At 50.9% G+C, this 7,480-nt stretch overlaps 1 long non-coding RNA gene across 2 annotated transcripts in view; it reads right to left on the reverse strand.

Annotated features, from left to right (window-relative positions):
- The window catches only part of LOC107214591, a 23,648-nt gene extending 17,909 nt beyond the window's left edge, over window positions 1-5,739 (reverse strand). For both annotated transcript variants that reach the window (XR_001524978.1, XR_001524979.1), the window contains exon 1: window positions 5,633-5,739. This is a non-coding gene — a long non-coding RNA (uncharacterized LOC107214591). The remainder of the gene's footprint in view (window positions 1-5,632) is intronic.
- Window positions 5,740-7,480: the final 1,741 nt, after the last annotated feature.

A 7,480-nucleotide genomic window follows, 5' to 3' on the forward strand; every position in this document is an offset into this window, starting at 1 on the left:
GTTTTTTTTTCAATAGAGGATGAAATTCCATCAGGAAGGAACTTGCTGAAGGTCAAATTAAACTTGATTTACCTGCCTTGACCTAAACAATGCAAGGCCATGAGATGAGCCAACAGCCCCCTGGAGCCACACAGGGCTCGAAACCAGGCCAGTCCACCACCAATGAGTATCCAGTCTTTTTCATTCCCAACACTTATTAATCAGCACTTTTTCCCTCCTTCCTGAGAACCTGCATTTTCTCCCTATCCCAGAGCAAGCTCCACCTCATGTCCTCCACTTGCCTGTGAAAATGCATCACACGAGACCGAGCAGCTAAAGGCAGCAGATGCACCCAACATGGATGCTCCCTCCTCCTGCACCAGCATCCTGGGCACTACTCCTTTTGTCCCTGCTCCAGCAATTTAAACCCCCCAAAAGTGGAATTACAATTATTTTTACACCTAGCCCGGGCTGTCAAAGTCGAAGCTCAAGCCACGGCTGTCGATGCCGGGTGAGGATTATGCAGCTTTAGCTGTACATTTACAGATGCCAGGTCCGAGTCTGCTCTCAGCTGTAGCAGGATAAATCCTGGAGTTCTACAGTGAGCAAGAGACTGTGATCCACTGATAATCAGAGATAGATTCAGGCAGAAGTGTCGGTCCAGGAGCTCCCCGTCAGCCTTGCAGGCTTCTGTACATATGGACATCCCCCAGCCATAATCCCGGGATTCGGGGCATCCCTCTCCGCAGCCGGCACGGGACCCCGAAAACAAAATTCCGCATTTCTTTTCCTGCAGAACTACCCAGGGCCATGAGAGCCCTGCCGGCAGCAGCTCCTGCCCGTGCCCGCCGGCCCTTCCCCGGCTCGTACAGCGACAGGAGCCGGCGGGACCCGCACGCGTCCCTTGCCGTGTCTGTCCCTGAAAATCCCTCCGGACAAGCCGGAATGCGGCCCCAGGACTGGATTTAGCCCCTTGCCGTGATACCGGCAGCGCTGTGACACAAGGCTGGGCCAGCAAAGCCTCCCGGGCGGGCCGTGGGGAGAGCGAAGCTGCCAGCGGCGAGAGCCGCGGCTCCGCTTTCACATCCGATCACCCCGGCTGCAGCTGAGGCACCTGCCCTCCTCCTCCCAGCAGCCTGCAGAACACAGAGATCATCATTTTCCTTCCAGCTCTGTCCCCCTCGGGGCACTGTCACCTCTGTCACCGCTTGCCGGGCACCCAGCACCGCCTTGGCACCCCGGGATGGGCGATTGAAGAAATCCCCTCTCCTGTCATACCGAGATCAGCACCGGCCTCCCCAAAATCACCCCGGGGTGCTGCAGAGCACCTTGCAAAGTGCCGCGGTTCGGAGGCCGGAGCCCCTCGGCACAGGGACAAGGACAAGGACAGCAGGACGCTGGCGGTGCCCCTCCTGCAGCCCCTGCTCCTCTCGGGGCACCGGGGCCCACACGGTTAATTCCGAGCATCACCGCAGCCTCCGTTCCCACACAGCCGCCACTTGCTGAAATTAAAGCAGGGCCTGATCTGATTCCTATGGCGGCTTAGCGCGCCCACTCAGCCGGTTTATCATAATCCCGACATAAAAATCGCTCCCTTGAAAACGCTCAGGGGTTTGAAGCCCTGATTGTTTGAAGAGGGAAAGACTCTGTTCTCAGCACAAAGATGTGCTCCCCTCTCAGCCCCGCTCCGGCAGCTGGAGGCTTCAATCAGCGATTCTGACCCCGTAGGTGCCCGTGGCAGGAACCCTCACGTTGTCCTTGGCACCGAGATCCTCCCAAGCCCAGCTTGAGCAGCTGCCCCAGGCAGCACCCCAAAACCAGCCTGGAGACCTGCTGCTGGGAACGAGTCACTGCTGCCAGAGCATCTCCAAAAACCATCCCCTCTCCCTCCAAATCCAGCTGCCATTGCTTGTGGGAAGGAATTCTATTCTATGTATTTCGAAACTAAATAGATTCATGGAAATTTGGATCATATTGGTGTGATTTCTTTGTGGAAGAACAGCAGTGCTGTTCCACACCTGCCCAGCCCGGGGTGCGTGGGACTGTGCCGGGAGGACAAGGGACACTTCATGTACTAGAGAGACCTCAAAGGGCTTGAGCCATCAGGGCCTCCTTTTGTTTTCAGTTTTAAATTGTAGAAGGCTAGCAAAAAAATTCCTTAAATAGGGAAATGTCTGTTTTCCTCAAACACCACAAAATCATGATTATTTTTTTTAAAGAAAAAAACATTTCTTAGATACTTTTCATCATTCAGGGCTGAGAATTTTCAAATGTGAAATGTAAAAAATACACATATTTTATCCATCACAAAGTAAAATTTCATATTCACTGGAAGCACCAAGCAGCACAAGTATTTCTGTCCTTTTGCCAGTCCCCCGACCTGTGCAGAGCATCGCTGGTACAATGAGAGTGGTGCAAAAGGGCTTTGCCCTCAGCAACAAACTGCTCTGCTGCATTTTTACACTGCCAACATAAACATTAAAGACAGAAGCTAAAGGGGTCTACTGAGTGAAATTAATAATTTGCAACAATTATAGTTGTATAGGCTCATTCTCCTCAGCAGCTCACTGAATTATGGAAAAAATAGCGTTGCATTTGCTCCTTTTTTTTTTTCCCCTGACTCCAAAGTGCTGCTAAGCAAGAGAACGATGTGGAGAGCTGATACCTCGCTCCCAAACATGCGAGTGTGTCTCCTATTAATGTCTTCAGCAGTTATGTGGCCAGAAGGGAGAGCAGAGTAGACAGTGCTGAGTGTTAACCAGTCAAATCATAGTGTCCAAGCAAGCTTAAACGGCCACATGTAAACTGCAATTTGGATCAATGTCATGCAAACACACAGAGCTTACTGCTGCTGCACTCCAGGAGTAAATCAGGGAGAAAAGGAGGAAAAAAAATTAAAAATCAGCTGTTTGCAAGACTATTCCAAAGCCCTTGGAGAGAGCCCAGCTCACAGTCACACGGACACTCCTGCCACTGGAAATACTGCTCCACACAACAAAAACTCAGGTTAAAAAGAACTTCCACCTGGCTGAAGAGTGCCTGACAGCACCCACAGACCCCAGGGACTGCAGCTTGTGGCACCAGGAGGACCCAGGGACCCAAAGAGTGGGCTGGAACTGGCTCCCATTTCCCTCCCGTGCTGGGAACACAAAGGGATGGGTGATGAACACCGAGGTGCTTCAGCCCCACAGTGCCACCATGAATGGCCATGGGGGTCACCAGCATTTTAAAAGGAGCTTTTTGCAGCTGGGAATGAGGTGCAAAAGCTCCAGAGAGACAGTTTGGTCCCGGTGGGTTTTAAACACACCTCCTCCATCACCGAGCAGCACAGGCACCTCCTGCCCCTGGCTCAGGGCCCTCCACACATGGTTTGCTAAATTCTTGGACGAGTTTCATCCTTGTCCCAGTTTACATCCCCCCACTCCTGCTCATGCCTTTGTTATAGCCAAGAAGTGACACCATCCAAATCAGCCTATGGCAGTGGCGCACAGACCAGGATTGGTCACCCTGGAGCACCAAAAGATGCTCACATAGCTCTGCTCCCAGCCCCTGATTGGAGAAAAGGCACTTTTCTCCCTCCTCGAGGGAAGCCACTGGCCAATGGTGGATGGCACATGGCAGCTCCCCAGTGCTCACCCCGAATAAGAGCCCTTGGTCCCCCTGGGGAGCCACCGCACCCTTCACACCCTGACTTTGGGCCACCCCTCGGTGCACAGCCTGCTCCACCAGCCTGGCTGGAGTGGCAAGCACCCGGCTGGGCCAGCAAGAGTCCTCCTGGCTCCGTCTGCCTGGGAAGGATGAGCGAGGAGAGCTCCGTGCAGAGAGCTTTGTCACCGCTTTGTCACCGAAGCCAAGGGTGTCCAACTTCATCCTGCCAGACGCTCAGGGTGTGAGTATCCGTGGAAGATGTCACCCCTTCCCTGCCCACGGACCAAAGCTCCTGGAGCTGATTCCCTGTTGCCCTGTCCTCTGACTGGGGACAAACCTCCTGGCCAGGAGAGCAGCAGGATGGCAACAGAGAACAGGGAATCAAATAAGAGCTTGTAAAAACTTCCCTACATCCCCACCACTGTCAGCATGGGCTGCGGGAGCAGCACCAAGAACAATGGCAGCACCCAGGTGAACCTCAATGGGGACATGGAAAGAAGATTTCCCCTAAGCTTTCCCCAAGCAGATCATTACAGAGCTCTCAGTTAACACATATACTAAATTATTCTGAATTACAGGGCCATGGGTGAGGGGAATAATATCTTGTTTATTAATTTCAAGCAATCATATGAGCAGGACAAATCTTTCATGTCACACCCAGCACTACAGCCCTTCCCTGAACGAAGTGCCAGGGACAGTTCCTCTTGGCCTTTTGGTTTTTTTAAAGATCCCATAATCTTTAAAAGAGCACACGAGCGAAACGAGCGGGTCCAGCACAGGTCAAAAGTCAGCTCATTTCTACATCTCTCACAAGAGGGTTTTCATAAAGTCACAAAGCTATAATTGCTCCTTTCCAAAATTAGTTCAGGTGCCATCACCCACATTAGCTCTTTATTATTATAAAGTCTTTTTTGGTTTGGGTTTTTTTTTCCTCCTTGGAATCACCGTTTTGATATTATTTTATCTTAATCCACCATGAGATCTTTGTGCTCTTCTAAGCAAGATCAAGAAACCTTTTCAAATAGGTTCCTGTGTTTTGTAGGTGGCATCTCGGGCACCCAGTCTGATTATTAGAAGCAAGTGGGAAGCACCGAGTTCACCTCTTTGACTCCAAATTCCCTTCTATGGTAGAGCAGATTTAAAAAATCCTGGTTTCCATAAGGAAGAGGTTGATGCATAAACAATTAAAGAGGGATAAGAACCAGCATCAATTTGCAGAGAAGATAAATTAAGCAAAATCAAGTTCCCCAATTAGTCCCATGCGGTTCCACACACAAGTTTTATACATATATATATAAAATATATATATATATATATCCTTTGTAAATCCCCAAATAAGAATCTTGAGCCCATTCAAAGAAACGTTCATAAACAAAGGGTTAAAAGAAGAAAGAAAGGATTTGGATAGAGACACAAGGGAAGAAAAACAAAGAAAACTGCAAGAAACCATTTTCCAAATCACCATATCCTTCTTTCTAATACTGATATCAAGTTATAGCTGTCAAGGAGGAAAATATATTTATCTGTATAACAGATAGGGAAGAGGGGGTAGGGAAGGCAGAAAAAAAGGAAAAAGAATCCAGCACTCATATTTGCAAAACAACCATTAATAAACATTGCTCTGTTGCTGCTTTATTAAACAGATAATCCAACACAGTAATCTGTATTGATTTATGGATTCTCTGATGCTCTACGACTGGTTATGCAATGAAAGTTCATCCTTGATCTGTAGTCTGGGTCCTGGACTTAACTAATTCATAATCTGATTGGAAGTTTTACTTTGTTAATTCAATTACAGTTAACGGCTGAGGAGAGAGCGGTAACATCTTTGTCTTTCTCAACACAGTCGGTTTCTTCCCATGCCCAGAATCAGTAAACTCTTAAAATCACAGGAGGAAAATAGGTTCTTTTAAAAAAAAAACCAAAAAACAAAACCCAACAAACAACCCCCCTCAAAAGAAAAATAAAAGAAAATAAAAGAAAACAAACAAAAAAAAAATCCTACCTCGGGTTTTAATTCCAGTCTCTGAAAGTTGTCTTTTCCCCCATTTTTTCCGCCACTCATTTCCTTTCTCTTCTCTTTTTTTTTTTTTTTTTCCTTTTAATTTTTTCTTTTCCTCCTCTTCCTCTCGATGAATTTCCTTTCTTCTCCACATCCTCCTCAGGCGTGTAATGGGGTTATTTTTACTTTCGGTTATCTAGCTTTATGAAGAATCGACACCACTCATACAGCTAGATAACCAAAGATAACAACCAACCCCTGGAGTCTACAGCATCAGCAGGAAAAAGCCAACCTCCTCTTCTCCATGGGCTCGGGGGCACGTGGCTTTTAAGGAAGGAACGAGGGAGGAAAACGAATAAAAAGAGATGCAAATATTAGCAGCCAGATCCATAATATCTTCATCCAGCTACAGCCCCGGCCCTGTTCCTGCAGCCCAGGACACAGAGTCCTGAGCATCACCGGGACACGCAGGATCAGGCCCCTCGCAAACACAATTTGAAGCAGAATTGCAGGATAACCACGCAAGGGCTGCCTATTTTCTGCCGAGTTTCAATTTGTTTCATTTGCAAACCAAATTATATTCTGCAGGTGCCGAGAATTAAGCCCACATTATTTTTAATAACTATCAAATTAATGCATTCAAACTGGTAATAATCAAAGCAAATATAATTTGCACCCACAACTTAAAATATGCATAAAAGACCAAAAGGACATTTCCCCACCCACAAATGCGTTTAACGCTCTCTAAACAAAATGACTGCGAGAAAAACCTGCCGGTTAATATAAATAGTAACTTGTGATGCTTTGGATTCAGCCGAGATCTGGAGGAATAGCGACGAATAAACACAGAAAAACACAGAGGAAATGATGAAAGGGATGGAAGGGAGGAAAGAAGGAAGGGAGCGACTCCCGCTCGCGGCTCAGGACCCCGGCCCTGAGTAAGGACCTCGCATCTCGGGCAGGGAGCGGGACCCGCATCCCTCCGCTCGTTCAGGGGGAAAGGGCAGCTTTCCCCAGTAGGGAACCGCATCTCTCGCTTTCCTCTCCCCGCATCCCTCCGTCCTTTCTTCTTTCGCGGGGAACGCGCATCCCTCCGTCCTTGCTTCGGGGGCTCTGCTTCCCTCCATCCTTCCTTTCTCCGGGGGTGGGGGGAACCCTCATTCTCCTTCTCCAGAGTCCCTCCATCCTTCCTTCCTCTGGGGAGCAACGCGTATCTCCCCCCACCGTTCCTCGGCTCCAGGGCAGCCCGCATCCCTCCATTCCTCCTCCTCGGGGAAGGAACCCGCATCCCTCTCCTTCCCGGTGGCGGCCCGCATCCCTCCCTCCCGCCTCCACCCGCATCCCTCGCCGAGCGCCCTGCTCCGCTCCATCCCTCTTTCACCTGCATCCCTGTTTCACCGCGCTGCGGGGAGGTGCGGAGCCCTCGCTCCGCCGGGGCACCGGGGCTCGGCCGCCGCCGCCACCCGCGCCTCTCCCTCGGAGCGGAGCGCCGGGAGCGCGGGGGGCTCGGTTCGGCTGGGCTCGGCTCTGCTCGGCCCGGCTCGGATGGGCTCGGCTCTGTTGCGCTCTGCTCTGCTCGGCTCTGCTCGGCCCGGCTCTGCTGGGCTCGGCCCGGATCGGCTCTGCTCGGCCCGGCTCGTACCTGCTGCCCGCAGCCGCTGCCCGCAGCCTCTGCGCCGGGGGGAGCGGCGCGCGGCACTTTTCATTCATGCTTTCACACTCCCGGCCCTCGCCGCCGCCGCCCATTGGCCCGGGCCCGCCTGACGTCACCAGCCCCGGCTCCCGCCCCTCTGCAGCGCTCCCCGCTTCATCAATGGGCCGGGGCGGGGCCGCGCGCACACGCGCGCCGCC

This window comes from Parus major, chromosome 25LG1, assembly GCF_001522545.3.
Source record: "Parus major isolate Abel chromosome 25LG1, Parus_major1.1, whole genome shotgun sequence".
Taxonomy (NCBI): domain Eukaryota; kingdom Metazoa; phylum Chordata; class Aves; order Passeriformes; family Paridae; genus Parus; species Parus major.